The sequence below is a fragment of the Lissotriton vulgaris genome, chromosome 7 (genome assembly GCF_964263255.1).
Source record: "Lissotriton vulgaris chromosome 7, aLisVul1.2, whole genome shotgun sequence".
Lineage (NCBI taxonomy): Eukaryota > Metazoa > Chordata > Amphibia > Caudata > Salamandridae > Lissotriton > Lissotriton vulgaris.
The window spans coordinates 734,411,551-734,431,272 of record NC_141695.1 but is presented as its reverse complement, the minus strand read 5'-3'; the positions used below and the strand labels follow the sequence as shown (position 1 = coordinate 734,431,272).

The 19,722-nt window shown below is 40.2% G+C and overlaps 1 protein-coding gene across 2 annotated transcripts in view; it reads right to left on the bottom strand.

Moving 5' to 3' along the window:
• Positions 1-19,722, bottom strand: part of KCNJ16 (potassium inwardly rectifying channel subfamily J member 16) — a 446,439-nt gene that overhangs the window by 305,475 nt on the left and 121,242 nt on the right. The window lies entirely within an intron of this gene.

The window sequence follows — 19,722 nt, the reverse complement described above, 5'->3', positions numbered from 1 at the left end:
TTGTCACACAGTTAACAACTTAGATAGCCCAAGGGCTCATAAAGTTAACTCTTATATAACAGAGGAATCCTCGGTAAATTACCTGCAGACTCATTTCAACAAAGAAACAGGTGGAATTACTCAAGACACTGAAATGTTCAACTATAGACCACAAGCCCAAAAATATGTAGACATGGAGGCCTTTCTTTTGTGTACAACCAAACAAATAAAGAATCAAATCACGAAAGGCAGGTAAGAGGAGGCCCCAAGGCCCAATGGAATACCTCCAATTTTATATAAACAGGACCCAAATTACTGGGCAGAACAACTAAGTACCCTTTTCAAGAACATCCTAAAAGTAGGAAAGATCCCAGACTCTTGGAAGGGATCAATTATTTCCCCTATCTATAAAAAAGGCAGCAGAAATCACACAAACAACTACAGGCCTATAGCATTAATTGATATAGACGCCAAATATTTTGCAGGCCTTCTGAGGGAGGAACTAACTGAATGGGCATCAAAGTCTGGCATCCAAAAAAGCTCAGGGACATGACTAATATCCTTTCTCTTTCACTGTTAATAGACGCCACTATAAAAATGAAACAGCCATTATTCGTCTGTTTTATCGACTACTCGTCGGCCTTCGACAGCATAGATAGGGGGAAACTATGGGCCAAACTATCTGTATGGAACATAGACCCAAAACATCTGAACCAATTGATCTCACTTCATTCGGAAACATGGGTGCAAATAAAACTAAGTTCAGGCAACTGCTTATCAAGGGAAAAAGGACCACAAAGGGGGTGAAGCAGGGATGCGTTCTTGACCCTACTCTGTTCAACCTCTTTCTTTCCGACATTTCGTCAGAGCTCAACGCCTGTACCAATCATGCCCCACACCTAGGAGGTTTATCACTGTCGAACCTATTGTATGTGGATGGTCTAATACTGATAGGCAGAATCCCAGTAGGGTTGCTACATCTTATAAGTACCTCATGCAGCTTCTCAGACAAGAACTGGTTATCAATAAACTTAGAAAAATCAAAAGTGATGATACTCAACGGGAAGGCCATTAAACACTATCCTAAATGGGAACTGCAAGGCCAACAGATAGAGGTGGTCAAAGAATATAAATATTTGGGAATAACGTTCGATAGATGGAGATTGTTCGGACAACAAAAAGCACTGATTAAAACAATAGGAATCACACTAGCAGTAGCATTAAAAAATCTCAAGCAAAAAATATCAGGACCGAGTCTAACTTCTTTACTAGAATTGCTTCGAGCAAAACTGCTACCAACCATCACATATGGCAGTGAAAATATGAGATGGAGAGATGAGTCGATCTTTGACAAAGTGATGTCAAAAACAATACGAATAATATTTAACCTCCCTCAGTACACATCTCCAGCACAACTAAGGCTAAAGTTTGGCCTCCAAAAACAGCAATTGCCTTTTAAAGAAGCATATACCAAATGCTGGCACAAGATAAAGGGAGCAGAGGAAGGCTCTCTGAACTCATTCTTATGGATGGAGCTAGAAAGAAAAAAAGACAGCCCTGCAATGATCTACCTCCAAACAGAAATAAGATTTCTTGCTCTACAAGATCTCTGGGAACTCAATGGGCCTTGCAAAATCTTTAAGAAGCTAGTAAATAAAACAGTTAAGTTACTATCTCTGAAGGAATATAAGGCCTCATTGACTAAGAGGAGTCACAGATGGTTTGTTATTTAGAGCTACACAAAGTCTCTGCCACAAGCTTATTTGGGGACAGGGTTCTCAAGAAATATAAAGGAGTCCTATTTGAAATTGAGGATGGGCATCCTGCCTTTAAATCAGGATCTGCCACCTTGAGATCGTTAAGAAGCAAAAATAAACTGCAGAACCTGTGGAGATTTTAAAGAGGATGTTCTGCATATACTGTGCAGCTGTTCAGCTTTAAAGAATGGGCGAAGACTTTTTCTGAAACCACTGTGGAACCAAAGAGGAATACTAACACGCAGGCAAGCACTAATAGCCAGCTTTGATGGAAACAACACTCAGCTAGCATGTAGGCTAGGAATGTCTGGCTCATTTATTGTATTTTTTACTTTGCTCAGAAATGGAATGTCATATGTACTTTTAACGATTTTATATCCTGTCTAATTGTATTCATTAGTAATTTTAATATAGACTACTTTGAATGAGTTTTTGTTTCCTATTTCAAGGATTTTAACTAATCACGCAATAAAGAATTTTGTACCTTTGTACCTTTGTACATTTGCACATTTGCATGTGCACCACTCAAGAATGGCATTTATTTAAAAAGAACAAGGTTGATGCTTTGTAGCTTTCAAAGTAGTTAGTTGTGGTAAAATGTGCTTCCCAGAAGCCATTGCAAAATGAAGTGTTCTGTGGAAATGCTGTTGTTGTTGTGCAAGAATGTAGCTCCTGGTATGCCTCTCTCACCTCGAACCCATAATGGCCACTCTGCATGTCTTATTACTGTCTTAGTACCTGAGAACGAGAAAATGATTTAGAAAAAGCATGTGTGTAACCTGCATCAGAACAGTTTGCGAAGGTCAAGAGATTGTTAAGTAGAGCCCCCCCCCCCAATTGTTATTGCGTAATCTTGCTCATTTATGTCACAAAATCAAATGTTTAAGCATAAATGGAATGGCACTTGCTGTTTACACTTAGTTTACTTCTCATTTTCCTTTTATTGTGCAACATGTCAGACATACAATGTACTTTTGTGCATATCCAAGGGACTTTATTCAAATGCACAGATGCTTGTCTCATCTTTAGGGGTTGGTTGGTAATGGCTTGCATGTTTTCTTAATTGATTGATGATTTTACTTGTTCCAAAGGTGTTGTCTTCACAGTGGCTGAAAGGTGGTTTCAGGGTTTTGTCCCAAAGGTTTGAGTTACTGTGCAAGCTAAGATGCATTAATGGTGATCACTTTGTATCATCTCTATTTCTAGAACAAGTTAGGCCCTCTAACTACAGCAACATTTCTACTGTGCTTTTCACCCTGATGCATCCAGGGTTGTGTAACATGTTAATGGAATTTTAAAACATGAACTATTGAAAGATTGGGCAGAAACATGTTTGAAATAGCCTGAAGCCTTCTTGTCAATGAGAGACAACTAAGGCGCCTATTAGGATGGCGGACGGACCCACCCCAGAGGTGGAGGGACCCGCAGGGGCAGCGGCGGCCCCTCCAGTGGAATTAGGAAGTGACCGCCACCCTGGCGGTCACATCCCATATATTTAACATTGCGACGGGTGCTGCTTTAAGGAGCATCTGCCGCAAAGTTAAATATGCATGCTGTGCATTTGTATGCACAAAGCGGCAGGCACCGCGCGGTGCCTGCCGCATTGTGCATGCAAAGCAAGGGGGAACCATAGGTACCCCCCATGTGCACTCCCCACCGCCCCTTCACCCTGGGGGCCCACAACGGGCCGCCAAAGAAAAGACCGTATGCCTTTCTGTGGTGGCATTGCCGCCACGGAAAGGCATGTTCTGAAGCACATCCTAATATGGCTGGCGGTGTCTGATAGACACCGCCACCATATTAGAGCTTTTCCGCCACGGTCAGAATCTGACCGCGGCGGAAAAGCGGCGGACGGTCTTCCTGTTCACCGATGACCCCCCAGCCATCCTAATGTGGCGGGGGTCTTTTCATTCACCGCAGCGGTGAATCCGCATCCTCCCGGCCGTCGGTGACTTCCGCCGGCCCGGATGATGCGGATTCATCACAATCCTAATCGAGCCCTTGGTCGGGTGCTAATTAAATACTGTAGTAACGTTCCATGAGTCATTCCCTGTATCTCTGTTTTCTCTGGCTTCATTACATATGCACCTATCTGAAAATATTGCCCTGAACTATTGCAAGCAAGACATCCAATAAATTAATAGCTTCTGTTTTCAGGTTAAAAATGGTCTCTCAACAAGCCCAATCCATAGGAGTCTATAAGAGGAAGTTAGATTAGTGGGCAAGTTCAAACTGCGTGAGGAAAGATTTTCTGAATATATGTGCAAAGTATAAAGTAGCAAACCAGTATTAATGCATGGTTGCCACACATCCTACACCAAACACATTTCCTGTTATGGCATGAGAACATTTGTCTGGTTATAGGAAGAATTTCTTAGTTTTGGTTAACTAAGTATATATGGGGGCAGACAATGAGTTTCAGCTGTCACCCACAGCTGGTGGTTTGTCATAATTGTTATTGGTGGAGTGTAGCATCCTCCCCAGCTGCGTAGCATGCAAATAACCACGCATCACATGGAGCTCTCTAGTGCACGTCTTTATTCTACAGAGTGCAACAGTTAACTTACATAACATAACGTGTTTTTGTCAAAACGTACATATTATAACGTACATTTGTTAAGTGCACGTTCACCAGTATGCACCTTAGTGCTGAATAACAGATGTTTATTGTTATCTTATTCAATGGTACACATTTTATAGACTTCAGAAAGATGAAAGGCTGAGGGGACCTACCATGATTTGAACATGTGACCATGAGTTTGAACACAGGAGTTTGGGTGCATTAGTCCACTAAGCCAGTAGTCATAAACTTTATTAACCACACCCAACAAATTACATCATTCTCCTATGGGGTTCATCAGGGACCAGAAGGGTCCTGCTTCTCATATTCACAAGACACTACAGCTCACCCTTTGTTAAATAACAAGTACAAATATTGTATATATACATTTTAGTTCCTCAAAGAGTCTTTAAGGTGCTCAAACCAATATTCCAGATCTTGTTATGTGAGAGTGATAAGGAGTAGGAGAGAGACCCACCTCGAGTACAGGTGATGCAGAGGCAGGTGTATGAGTGAGGCTCTATGGACTCTCGGGTGTACATGTCTTACTTCTAACATGTAGAATCAATGAACATCAAGGCAGGTGCTTGAAATATGAAGAGTCTCTTGTCATAGACTTTTTTAAGGGACGTTGAGCGGTCACCATATGTTCTATGCTCGTCACATCCCTCAGTGTTTCAGCACCAAATGGAGCGTCAGACTTGCGCTTCCATTTTTGTTGGCCAGTATCAAACCTCCTTCCTTGCAAACCATGTCTCAATCACGTTGGCATTCATCAGCATAGGTCTCTGTTGTGGACTAGTGAAAGAAATCCAATGTACGGATCTCGTCAGAATCTGTCGACCTATTAGTGGTCCATTGTGGCAATTTTGTTCTCATGGCTCTCTCAAACATCAACGTGGCGGGGCTTTAACCTGCCGTGTAATAGGGAGTTAACTGGTAAGTACAGTCATGTAGTTTCCACGCTATGGTGGGAACTGTAAGTTTCAGCACAGCATAACCCGGACCACTGAAAGAATATTGATGACAAAAATATAGACTTACCAAAATAGCGAGTAAAAATATAGAATGCAAAAATATCGACTCCCTATCTCCAAACAGGTAAGTACAAAAATATTGAATCAAAAATATCGTTGTAAAAAATATAGTAAGTCAAAATATCGAATTTGTTCAATGTTGAAAATTAATGAAATAATAAAAATAATTAACTTAAACATACTTAAAATACTTAAATAACCTTAAAATTAATAAATATTTAATGTAACTTAAAAAAACAATAATTTTTTTAATACATATATATATATATATATATATATATATATATATATATATATATATATATATATATATATATATAAACATAATATTAATAAAAAATATACAACATTTTTACCGTAGGATAACGAAATGGTTAAATGTACTATTACCACTCCAGTGAGTGCAACAGTAGGAAAAGCGTTGGATAGCGGTAGGGTAAAAATTACTATTTCCACTCCAGAGAGTGCAACAGTAGGGAAAGTGTTGGATAGTGTAGGGGTAAAAATTACTATTCCCACTCCAGGGAGTGCAACAGTAGGGAAAGCGTTGGATAGCTTAGGGGTAAAAATTACTATTCCCACTCCAGTGAGTGCAACAGTAGGGAAAGCATTGGATAGCGGGAGGGTAAAAATTACTATTCCCACTCCAGGGAGTGCAACAGTAGGGAAAGCGTTGGATAGCGAAGAGGTAAAAATTACTATTCCCACTCCATTGAGTGCAACAGTAGGGAAAGCGTTGGATAGCGTAGGGGTAAAAATTACTATTCACAGTAGGGGAAGCGTTGGATAGCGGGAGGGTAAAAATTACTATTCCCACTCCAGAGAGTACAACAGTAGGGATAGCGTTGGATAACGCAGTAGTAAAAATTACTATTCCCACTCCACAGACTGCAACAGAAGGGAAAGTGTTGGATAGCGTAGGAGTAAAAATTACTATTCCCACTCCAGTGAGTGCAACAGTAGGTAAAGCGTTGGATAGCGTTGGGGTAAAAATTACTATTCCCACTCCAGAGAGTGCAACAGTAGGGAAAGCATTGGATAGCGTAGAGGTAAAAATTACTATTCCCACTCCAGTGAGTGCAACAGTAGGTAAAGCGTTGGATAGCGTTGGGGTAAAAATTACTATTCCCACTCCAGAGAGTGTAACAGTAGGGAAAGCGTTGGATAGCGTAGAGGTAAAAATTATTATTCCCACTCCAGTGAGTGCAACAGTAGGGAAACCGTTGGCTAGCGTAGGGGTAAAAATTACTATTCCCACTCCAGAGAATGCAACAGTAGGGAACGCATTGGATAGCGTAGGCATAACATTTACTGTTCCCACTCCAGTGAGTGCAACATTAGGGAATAGCATTGGACAGCGTAGAGGTAAAAATGACTATTCACACTCCAGTGAGTGCAACAGTAGGGAATAGCGTTGGATAGCATAGAGGTAAAAATTACTATTCCCACTCCAGTGAGTGCAACAGTAGGAAAAGCTTTGGATAGCGTAGGGGTAAAAATTACTATTCCCACTCCAGAGAGTGCAACAGTAGGGAAAGCATTGGGTAGCGTAGGCATAAAAGTTACTATTTCCACTCCAGTGAGTGCAACAGCAGGGAAAGCATTGGATAGAGGGATGGTAAAAATGACTATTGCAACCCCCAGAGAGTGCAACAGTAGAGAAAGCGTTGGATAGTGTAGGGGTAACAATTACTGTTCACACTCCTGAGAGTGCAACAGTAGAGAAAGTAAATACTTCATATATGAATAAAAATAAATTAAATATTAATACCAATTACAAATTAATTTGAAGTAATTAACAATTAGATATAATATAATACTTAATCAATAAAAAATACAAATGAAAAGTAATTATTAAAAATAATTACCTATTAATACAAATTATTTAACAATTAACAATTAATTAATTAACAATTAAAACATAACTATAAATTACAACAAAACAAAAAAAATAAATACATTAAAATATTTAATTAATTACAATTAAATTATTTCCCACCCTTTCCCCCGGCAAACCTACAACCCACAACAGAAAATACATTAATAACATAATTATCAATTAATCAATTACCTAAAATAAATTAGTGATTGTATTTTATTTAATTACCAATTAAAAATTTCAATATCAATTAATTCAAAATAAATACCAATAAATAAATTAAAACATTTAGTTATAATTAAATTACTTCCCACCCTATTCCCCTATAAACCCACAACCCGATACAGAAAATAAATAAATAAAATTAACATAATTTTCAATTAATCAATTAATTAAAATTAATTACCAAGTGTATTTTAATTAATTACCAATTAATAATTAATTGACAATTAATTCAAAATAAATACCAATAAATAAACTAACATATTTAGTTAATTGTAATTAAATTACTTTCCACCCTATTCCCCTATAAACCCACAACCGGCTACAGAATTACACTACGCAAAAATTAAATACCATAAAATTAATTAATTAACATAAATTACAAAATAAATATACACTTTTCACACATATACTAACATAGAAAACACTTGAAAAAATTGGATATTATTCAAAAATAATATTAACTTACTTACCTCAAATTCGATATTTTTGTTGTCTATATTCTGTCCATTCAATATTTTTGTTGTCTATATTCTGTCCATTCTATATTTTTGTTGTCTATATTCAGTCCATTCGATATTTTGTTCATTCTATATTTTGAATTTGATATTACTGCTTTTCTATTCGATATTTTTGTAGTCTATATTCTGTCCATTCGATATTGTGTCTATTCTATATTTTTAAGTCGATATTAATGTAAATCGATATTAAAAATTCGATATTTTGAGTGTATACCCATAACCCAAGGTATGGTGCCAGGCTACTTCCATACACCCAGTGAGGATACATTGTCCTATAGGCCAGCTGACTCACAGTACTACCTTATGCCCCCTAACCCTAGGTGGGTACAAAATGGTTCTGGCAACCACTGAATATGATAATCCTAATCCACTAGGAATTGTGGTAACAGATCTAGAACCATTTTGATTAGTCTCCTCAGAGAAATGTACAAGATATAGAGAGTAGAATGTTTTCAAGATTTATTGAGCCAGTGTGATTCTTGTATGAAATATATATGCTGCAATGATCAGTAGACAGAAGCAAATTACATTTATTAGAAGTATTAGGACAGTGAACAGAATGAAAAGTTCCACCATTGTGCTGAAACAATGTATACATGCAAGCATATAAAACAATATAGAAATCTGGCATTCTCCTACTACGTGTCCCCTAACCTATGTGTCTAGGGCTTGTATATGTGCTCTGCCAAGAATCCCTGTACATTGCAAAAAACACAGTTGATGGACAGAATGCAGAACAATGTCTTACATTCACCCCAGTACAACGATCTGGGCCTAAATCCATCGTTTTTTTGCACTCCACACCACCCCAGGTCAGACAATGGCTATATGCAAATCAGCCTTGACCCTGTGCCTCATGGGAACAGTCCAGCCCGAACTACCAAGCCATGTCTTTCCTAGACCGGAATCAAGCATCCAAGGACTGGTTTCTGGCTATCAGCCTTCTTCAGCCTGGATAACTTGACTCCAGTGATGTGGAGAGCCTGGGACTCACGTCTGAGCATACCCAGCCCACTCGGGGTGAAAATTGCAAAAATCACAGGTGATGGACAGAATGCAGAACAATGTCTTACATTCACCCCAGTACAAAGATCTGGGCCTAAATCCATTGTTTTTTTGCACTTCACACCACCCTAGGTCAGACAATGGCAATATGCAAACCAACCTTGAGTCTGTGCCTCATGGGAACAGTCCAGCCCGAACTACCAAGCCATGTCTTTCCTAGACCGAATCAAGCATCCAAGGACCGGTTTCTGGCTATCAGCCTTCTTCAGCCTGGATAGCTTGACTCCAGTGATGTGGAGAGCCTGGGACTCACGCCTGAGCATACCCAGCCCACTCGGGGTGAAAATTGCAAAAAACACAGTTGATGGACAGCATGCAGAACAATGTCTTACATTCACCCCAGTACAAAGATCTAAGCCTAAATCCATCGTTTTTTTGCACTCCACACCACCCTAGGTCAGACAATGGCAATATGCAAACCAACCTTGAGTCTGTGCCTCATGGGAACAGTCCAGCCCGAACTACCAAGCCATGTCTTTCCTAGACCGGAATCAAGCATCCAAGGACCGGTTTCTGGCTATCAGCCTTCTTCAGCCTGGATAGCTTGACTCCAGTGATGTGGAGAGCCTGGGACTCACGTCTGAGCATAACCAGCCCACTCAGGGTGAAAATTGCAAAAAACACAGTTGATGGACAGAATGCAGAACAAAAAAACGATGGATTTAGGCCCAGATCTCTCTACTGGTGTGAATGTATGACATTGTTCTGCATTCTGTCCACCACCTGTGGTTTTTGCATTTGTCACCCCGAGTCAGACGTGAGTCCCATGCACTCCACACCACTGGATTCAGGAAAGCCGGGCTGAAGACGGCTGGAATGCCTTAAACCAGTCCTCGGAAGCTCGTTTCTGGTCCAGGGAAGGCATGGCTTGGCAGTTTGGGCTGGACTGTTCCCATGAGGCACAGGGTCAGACTGATTTGCATATAGCCATGTCTGAACTGGGGTGGTGTGGAGTGCAAAAAAACGAGAGATTTAGGCCCAGATCTCTGTACTGGGGTGAATGTATGACATTGTTCTGCATTCTGTCCATCACCTGTGGTTTTTGCATTTGTCACCCCGAGTGGGATGGGTATGGTCAGACGTGAGTCCCATGCACTCCACACCACTGGATTCAGGAAAGCCGGGCTGAAGACGGCTGGAATGCCAGAAACCGGTCCTCGGAAGCTTGTTTCCGATCCAGGGAAGGCATGGCTTGGCAGTTCGGGGTTGAATGTATGACATTGTTCTGCATTCTGTCCATCACCTGTGATTTTTGCAAGAATCCCTGTACAGCATAATCCAACTCCGTTACCTGAAGAGAAAGAATGTAGGTCCCTATCGTGGTTACGAGCTGGACACCTCTCTTAGAGATAGCAGCAGGCTGCTCGGGCGAAGCATCAGCATGTAGAGAACTTGTGAATGACAGCAAAGAGCTCCTCTGCCAACACCTCGAAACTGATGTTTACGTATAACAAAAGGCATTTTTGCCTTAGGCGAAGATCTTGATCAAGATGCCATTGTTTGTGTGTTATAGATAGCTATGTCAATAAAAATTGAGCTTGATTGCGGACAGCTATATACTCACTCCGACCAAATTAGCTTGTCAAGCTATGAAGTTGAGAGTGTTGCCATGGAGTATAGTACCTATATTATCCATTCAGGACCTGCACGTTTGGATAACATAAACTGTTTGATTGGTGGCAGACTAACTTTGAGCACCAACACCGAGTATGTTAGCCTGTTTGCATTAGCAGCTCACAGTGCCACTATAATAACCTCTTATAGGGGAGAAAACAGTTTCTGGCAACCTTCGAATATGTCAACCCTGATCCCCCAGGATCGTGGAAACAATGTACTAAATTTTGCTCAGTCACTCGTCTCACTTAGTTTCTATATATGTGCTGCGAGAACCGTTAGACAGTAGCAGAGATGTATGATCAGGAGTACAGTGAATATAAAAGGATAGTACAGTTCTACCATTTTGCTATAGTAATGAACACATACATGGATATAAAATGCATGATAAAAGAAAGCGCACACCCCCACGATGCCTATCTAGATGTACCTAAGTGTACCTAACATGCAAGTAGGTGTGAAGTCAAGAATCCCCTTAGGTTTGGTCTAGCCCCATTACCTGAAGCAAGAGAGTGTGGGACCCCATCCTGGTCTCGAGCTGGATACTCCACAAGGGATGGTTAGACCACTATCAGCTGGAGCATTTCCATGCAGGAGCCTCAGCTTCTCGGATCAGTGTGTCAACCTGGAAGTCTCGGTTCCCTCTAGCTAACACTAGCAAGATGTGCTATATTAATGCAGAAAGTATCTAAGGTTCCTTTGTCCCTTGTTTCTTGTATTATCCATTGTTGGATTTGAGGATGACGTATGGGATGTACCTTGTACATAGATATTATGCAGGTGGATTTAGCTCCAGCCTGGTTTCTAAGAACCATTATGAATATTCATTCATACTGTGTCAGTCTAAAGATGACGTCATAGAATGCTATTGTTCAGGGAAACCATCCTTCTGCGCCTAGGACTAGAACTAGGTAAAGGTTTAATTCTAAAAGGCTTGTTACTGTGTAGTGTAGGGGAGGTGATGTAGGTGAAAGGGTATGATGTTAGCCTGGCCTATATTAGGGTACCTATATAAAACATAACACTCACTCCTCTTCTTAATAGTCAGCAATAATAAAATGCCAGTGAACTACTTATTTTACTAGGTAGCAGTGCATAAAATTATCAGTGAGCCACGTAAAAACATTTTTTTAATATGTTTAAAAACAGTTTAAGGGGGAAAGAAAAAAATCCTCTGAAAATTAGGTTTGGAATTGATAATTTAAGCAAAAGTCCTTGAAGAGTTTGTTGATATGTCAAACTCAAAAGCATTTAGAAGGTCATGCTTTCTAGCGAAAGTGAACAATTTAGGAAATGCTCTAATTATAGTTGAGTTTGAAACTAAAAGGAACATCCAAATTCTTTCCCAGTACACAATGAGCCAATTATAGATTAAGTGTCCTGGCTGGGAGATGAAACATCGCACGACGTACGTATACAACTAGTACATGTTGTCACGGTAGCATGATAGTATTCTTGCAAAGTTGATTCTGTAAGCAAGTAAAGTTTCCAAGAAACAATTACAAACTGTGACAAAAGCAAATTTGTGTCAGAAGTCATTGTGTAAAAGTGAAGGTAACTTTAGGAAAGACTCATGTATATGTTAAATAGCAGTATTCCCCACCAGGTCTAACTGGAACACATGACAGCACGGAGGGCTGAACATAAAGCTGACTTGAGGTCACTTCCTTCTAGCACAGCGAGCTGAACCACTTTCTTCAAGGTGCCAATGAATTGTTCAGAAATACCATTTGCCTGTGGCCAGAGAGGTATACTTTTCTGGTGTTTCACATTTAGATCAATGAGAAAATCCTTAAACCTTCAGCTGTTGAAAGGTTGGTCATTGTCAGACTTAAGAATGGAGGGAACACCCAATGTTGTAAAGATGTTATGTAATGTCCTAAATAATTTGTCATGTGTGGTTAATGATATTTCTTCTATAAGGGGAAATCGATCATGAGCACTCATTAATGACTACCATGAGATGATGTCTATTGTTGAGAAGGCCAAAGAAATCAACTGCAATCCACTCCCACACTTGCTTCAGAAAATCAGACATAACTAGTGGATGCTGTGTTGTTTTGAGAGATAAGCAGTTACACGAATGACAGGCCTTTAATTCTCTTTCAACTCCTTCTTCAAGGCAAGGAAGCCACACTTGGTCTTGGAGAGTTCTCTTAGTGGGAACAATGTCACAATGACCCTCTTGTGCTAGTTCAATGGCTTGTTGTCTATGACTCACTGGAATGACAATTCTTAAACCCCAAAAGATAATTCCTTCTTGAGTAACAGAAAGGTAATCTCTCACATTTTTAAACTTTTGATATTCAAAGTCATCCATAAGAGGCCAAATATGTTTCTTCAAGGATTGGTGTGCAATAATATCTTTGAGGGTAAGCATATCTCGATCGGTGTTCGCAGCAGCAAGAATTTGTTCCTCAGATATAGCTGCAGGTGTGCTTGACTTGACTAGTTAACATATGTTTCGGCCAATTTAGACATTGTACTGTGACACTGCAATTGTACTTGTGAAGAATAGTCAGTAGGATTTTGATTTTCCCCTGCTTATGCACAACCCCATCTTGACTTTTGGATTCCCGAAAATGGTGAGAAATGCTTGGTGATCAGTGACAAGGGTAAAGTGCTTTTCATATAGAAACACATGAACGTGTTCACAAGCCCACACTACTGCTAGGCTTTCTTTCTCAGGTTGGGACGTTTGGTCTGCGACAGACTCCTGCTCGCATAAGACACAATTTGTCCCTGAGCACTGTTGTGTCAATCGTATTGGGCTAGGATCACAACCAATCCCACCATGGTTGAATATCCCACAATCTCAGTATGTAGTTTTGAATCAAAGTAGACCATTTAATTTGCATTCTCGATTGCATTCTTGATTTTCATAACGCTCTGATCATTATTTATATGACCACTTGAACAGAGCATTCTGTTACGTTAAATCTCTCAATGGGGCACTGACTGTGGCAAAGTCACAAATGTGCCTAGAACAGCAAGTGGTCAGACTGTGGCAAAGTCACAAATGTACCTGGAACAGTAACCATGCCAAGGAAAGACCGCAGCATGACCACATCATGTGGGGGATAAGTGGATCATAAGGCCTGCACTTTAGCTGGATCTGGTGTGTTCCCCTTTTCAGAAAAAATGTCTGAAGAATTTGGGTTTTGTTTTATGAAACTCACACTTTTCTGTGTTCAAACTGAGACAACCTGCCTCAGCGAGTAAATGGCACACTTGTTTAAGAGCATTGTCATGTTCCTTTCAAGTGGTGCCAAATACCAGTATATCCTCACTGTAATTAAATGAGTAACAAGCCGTATTATGCGGCGAATGACATCCTGAAACAGTTCTGCAACTGACGATACCCAAAAAAGTAGTCTTTTATATCTGAGCATACAAACATGGGTCAGAAAGGTATTAATGTACCTGCTGTTTTCTTCTAGGTCAAGTTGATGATATCTCTTGTTCAGATCAAGGCAGGAAAATACTTTGGAACCATTCAGATATGTAATCATGTCTGCAATGTGTGAACCTGGATGTCATTCTCTCTTAATTGCCTTGTTAGATTGGTGCATATCAACACAAATGTGTACAGTACTGCCACTGTCCCTTTTTGGTACTACCACTATGGGCGAAACCCATGGCGTCAAACAAGTAGAGCGCTCAATGAAGTCATGGATGGTAACAGTGTAGACACCACACTAACGTAAATTGAAAATCTTCTTCATTAAAGCAGAGGACCTGACATCGATCCTGCCAAGAGCCAGGAGCCAACTGAGCTAATGGATCCTTTATGCATTCTAAACACCTTTTATTCTACATTCTATAATGATGATATGAAACATACCACATATCTACTCCCTTCACTAAATCATCGTATTGGTACAAAAGACTCAACACCAGGAATGCTATTGATCAAATGAACTGAACACAAGTTAATAAGAGTTAACATACAAAATCACTAAACAGATAAATCACATAAAACATTGCCTAGAACCTGTCAGCACAAAACAAGATTATTCTTCCAACCTACAATTACCTCACATACAGCCTTATTCATGAAGGCTAAATCGGCTCGCAAAGGGCCGGATTCTTAGAATCCGGCCCTTTGCGAGAGCGATTTTTGCATTTGGGATTCAGCATCCCAAATGCAAAAATCGCTAATTGCGATGTCGCAAATGTGCGAGGAATTACATTTAAGGAATCTCTATTAGAGATTCCTTAAATGCAATTCAACATCCAATTAAAATTTGCGAATTCGCAATTTCTTGCCGCAATTTACCGCGAGGTCAGACCTCGCGGTAAATTGCGAAAACACAGAAAAATGATTTTAAATGCATTTTTCTGAGTTGCATGTTACACACACACATGTCCTTTGGACATGTGTGTGTGCAACAACTGTGTGTAATGTCATTTGAGGGGTGCTACAGGGTGTCCTGTGGACACCCCTGGCACCCTTCAAATCGCAATCTTATTTGCGATTAGCAAATTGCTAATCGCAAATAAGGAATACTCCCCATTCATTCCTATGGGCCTTTTGGCCCATAGGAATGAATGGCAAGTTATTCCTTATTTGCGATTAGCAATTTGCTAATCGCAAATAAGGAATCAGTAGGAATCGCATTTTATTATGCGATTCCTACATGATTACCGTTTTGCGAGTCCTTAATAGCGAATTGCTATGATTCGCTATTAGGGGCTCGCAAAACGGCCCGTTCATGAATCTGGCTGATACTCCTTAAGATAGGTACGTAATTTGCTAATTCTACATTCTCTGACTACCCTGGAAGCATCACATTCATCATTAAAATTGTCATTATTTGAGTCCTCAGTTTCTTTGTCATTCATTTCATCGTCTTTAATAAGCATAGCTCCTGAACATCCCTCATGTTCTTCTTTTCCCCCATCCTGGTAAGCTCTCCTTTTTTAAATATAGGGCTACATTCCTCAAATTCAACTCTTTAACTCCCTCCACCACTCCTCGAATCTACTACCTTTCTCCACCTGCAGTGGCCCTTGAATTTTGAAAGAACTCCATTTACGAGCCCTAGCTTTATCTTGACCCAATCATCTCTCTCACTCCGGCAACACTCCTTCCAATCTTTCTCCAAAGAACCCTTGTCTCCTGAACTCACCCAATCTTCTAAACATGCTGGTACCAATTTTGTACCTGCTGTCTGCCCTGTCATCTCCTTATATGGACACTTCTCCATGACACTATGGATGGTCGTTCTATATGCCCATACCATATCGGACACCATTTGCATTACATCACGTTGACTGACTAAGCCATGTTATTGTTCCCTTAATCAATCTTTTGGCTCTTTTCAGCCACACCACTCCTTTGGGAATATAAAGGGAGGTGCGTCAAGAAAACTAGCCATTTCAGCGGACGTCAGTTATGTGCCATTGTCCGTAATGATCACAAATGGAACCCCTTCTGCATCAAAAATGTTCTCTAATACCTTTACTGTCACTTAGTAGTGACTTCCCTCATAAAGTTCACAATCAAGCACTTGGAGCTAACATCCACAATAACCATATCAAAACACGTCTCTTGTGGCGATTCTACTGTGTTTCTCTCACTCCTCAAGGCTCTCTCCAGCTCATCGCCAAAATGAGGTAACAGTGTAGACACCACAGGAACGTAAATTGAAGATCTTTATTAAAGCACACAACCTGGTGTTGATCCTTCCTGAGCCAACTGGGCAAACTGATCGTCTAGGAATTTCAACAGCTTCCATTCTACATTCTATAATGATGTCATATAACATACATCATGACATCATGCTTCAACAGCATTTCAAGTTCTTTCTCTACAGCTTCATGTAGGTTGAAAACAGTTAGACGATGTTGTTGAGCAACAGGACCAATGTTCTCATTAATGTGAATTTGCAGTTTCATTGTCTTAAGCTTTCCTATTCCATGAAACAACAACAGGAACTGACTCCCTATCTCAGCATGTGCATTCAGGTTATAATTGATAGAGATCAGCCCCATGTCATCAGCACTACTGAAACTGACTAAACATGCTCTTGATAAAGTACCTTGAAGAACATGATTTGGTGCTTGTACTGTCATCTTCTTGTGTCACATGGTTGCTATAAATGATCCTTGATTTTGCAACGGCGTGGAGGCAGCCCACAATAATACCTAGGTCTTCAACAGTGTGAGATAGGGCACCGGAGACAGTTAGTTGTATTTTTCTGCCACAATTATGTTTATCGATGCACCACTGTCAATGATGAAAGGTATGGGCAAGCCATTCACCCTTAGTGTGATCTTAAGGCACTGTTGAAATGATTGTGGTTTTTCACATGGTGATCTCTCTTGGTCTGGGGCTCCTCTCTGCCTGCACTCAAAGCTAAATGTGCACATTGTTTAGTGGTTGACATCATCATTGCACAGCCATCTTCTTCACTGTCGCTCAACATTGATGTTGAAGAGCTTTTAAAAGATGACTTTGTTGACGATCGACTTTGTTAAGTTTCCACTTGCCCTAATTGATGTCGCCATTGGCCTTGTGGGTGAGTGTTTATGGAAATTTCTCACATCCATTTTCTCTTCTCAATGTGATGCAGTTGGTTTTGCTTTGCAAACCATTATGAAATAGTTTTCTTTCCTACAGCTTTTGCATACTTGTCCAATGGTGGCACAGTTACCTTTGTGTGGGGATTAGAATCAACATCAGAAGCACAACTTCTTTTTCCTACGAGACATCACTTTACAGCTCTCGACCTTATGTCTCTGCTTCACATTCCATGTTGATTCGCTCTGGGTCATTCCAGCTTCCATAGGAGCAGCTTGTCGATCTGCATGTTGCTCTGTTCTCACAAACCATGAGTACCTTCTCTAGCCTGAGCATCTCTCTCAACATACGTCATCTGGATGAGTTGGACAAGCAACCATCAATGACTCTGAGACATACAAATTCTTCATCATTGACATTAATTAATGGGCCAATAGGAGCACTAGCTTGGTGGTGTGACTGGGTCAGATGTCGGCTTGTTGCCTGTCCAATAGGTAAAAAGCTATTGAAAGTCCTGAAGCCAATGCATTGCCACTTTTTCCAAAGGTTTGCCCATTTAAAGAAACAATAAAATGGGTCTAAGATTGTTAATGATGTTGACTCCTGGGGCAGGATTCAATAGTGGGGGGTCTCACTATGGATGCTTTCAAGAGGTATGGAAAAATCCCATGCTTTAAGGAGCTGTTAAAATTTTCAGAAGCATATTACTTGCAGCTAAAAGTCATTGCTTTGGATGCCGTGCTGGAACATGATTATTTGGGGAACCGAAGGGCAGCTGTTTGTTATGGTCTACAAGTGTTTCTCTTCTGTAATATGTGAAAGGTGTTTAGGTGGCTCCCGGTCGGCAAAATAGATTTATATGGTAAAGAAGATAGGAATTCTACAATTAATGGTTTAGAATGGCTCTTTAGACATGCAGATCACTTTAATTCAATGTGCTCCTGCACTACCACCCTTGCTCCATATTATTTAAACAAAAAAAACAGAACCAAAGAAACGCTTCTACAGACCGAGTCCTCCTTAAGTAAAAACAAATGCGGCTTAGCTCCACCACAAATTTTGAATTAAGTTGCATAAGAAAGCTCTCCTTCATGGTGGGTTGACATTTTTACACTTCGGCCGAATATGGATCACATTTCAGACTTCTATAGTTTTCCACAGTCAGCGGCATTGTGGGAAGCCAGGTGGGCCTTATGTTACCTGAAGCCAACTGTCAATATAAAAAAACAAGATCCAAACTTGTGGGAACAACACCTTAAAAATGTCTGTAGCTGAGAGTGAAATACCTGAACACATAGGAAATACTGAATATGAAGAAGATGTCACTGTCATTAGAAACAGTCAATTTCCTTGAAATGTATAATTTTTATTAGCTGCAACTATAGTTTAGGACATAGAAAAGAGGGATGGCACAGTTAACCCTTAGCATCCAAGCATCCTACCTCCACAGACAGCACCTGGTGGAATCGGCACAAAAAACCCAAAGCAAAGAAGGGTGTGCCTTACCACCAAAACCATCAACTGGTCCAGGTATACAATGGGAAACTGGCCAACATATTAGCACTAACTCTCCTCCCTTTTTCTTTGGTATTTGTGCAATAAGGAAAACTAAAACCTTATCTATTGTCCACACAAATAACTGCGCCATCAATGCTGGTATTGTTTGTTAGTACAATGAAGGAGAGCTCCATGCAATCCATCCATTTCACTACAAACATGTGAACCAGAGGAGACATGTGAATTAGAGGATAGGGGTGGCTTAATGGTCAGAGCAGCCAACTTCGAAGCTAGGGATCCACGTTTGAGTTTTGGCATTGGCTCAACATCATGTGATTCTGGGCAAATCACTTAATCTCTCTGTGCCTTTGGACAGTGCCAAGATATTCTCACGGGTGATAAGTGCGCTCTACAAATCTCAGTATTTTCATTATTATTAACCAAATGTAAAGCTTCAGATTACGTGTGCATCACTTCACACAAGGTTTCATTTATGGGGCTTAAGCAGAGGCTAGCCAAATGCACCATTATTTCGGATGTTTTTGGAGGAATTTCTTAGCATGTAGCAGTAGCAATGTTCTCAATGGACAAAACACATACAGCTGCCACCAATTCCGGAATAATTCCATTCCAAAGTTTATGAATGGGTTCAATCTAAAGGTGTCAACATTGGATTTGTTGCTATTGACAATGGAAATAATATTGTTAAAGCATAAGTAGGTCAAGTACACTTTGATTGTGTGTAGATCATTGCCTCAACCTTCTTGTGCAGGAATTTCTTTCTTTAAAAAGAAGAGGTAGTCCACAACACACTGTCAACATGACACTATTTGGATACATGTCAACTACTCCTTTAAAGCTCAGGAGCACCTGAGGATCATTTAGTGTGCTAGCTCCCATAAAATCCCTCATATAGACGGTCCCAAAGCTTTTGAATATCATCTTTATGCTGCAAGCTGCGATGAGTTTGAGCATTAAAGCTCTTTACATGATTGTGGGCCATGAGGGGAAGAAACTGCCAAAGCCATGATGATGGAGGTAGAAAAATGGGGGCTAATAAAGTTC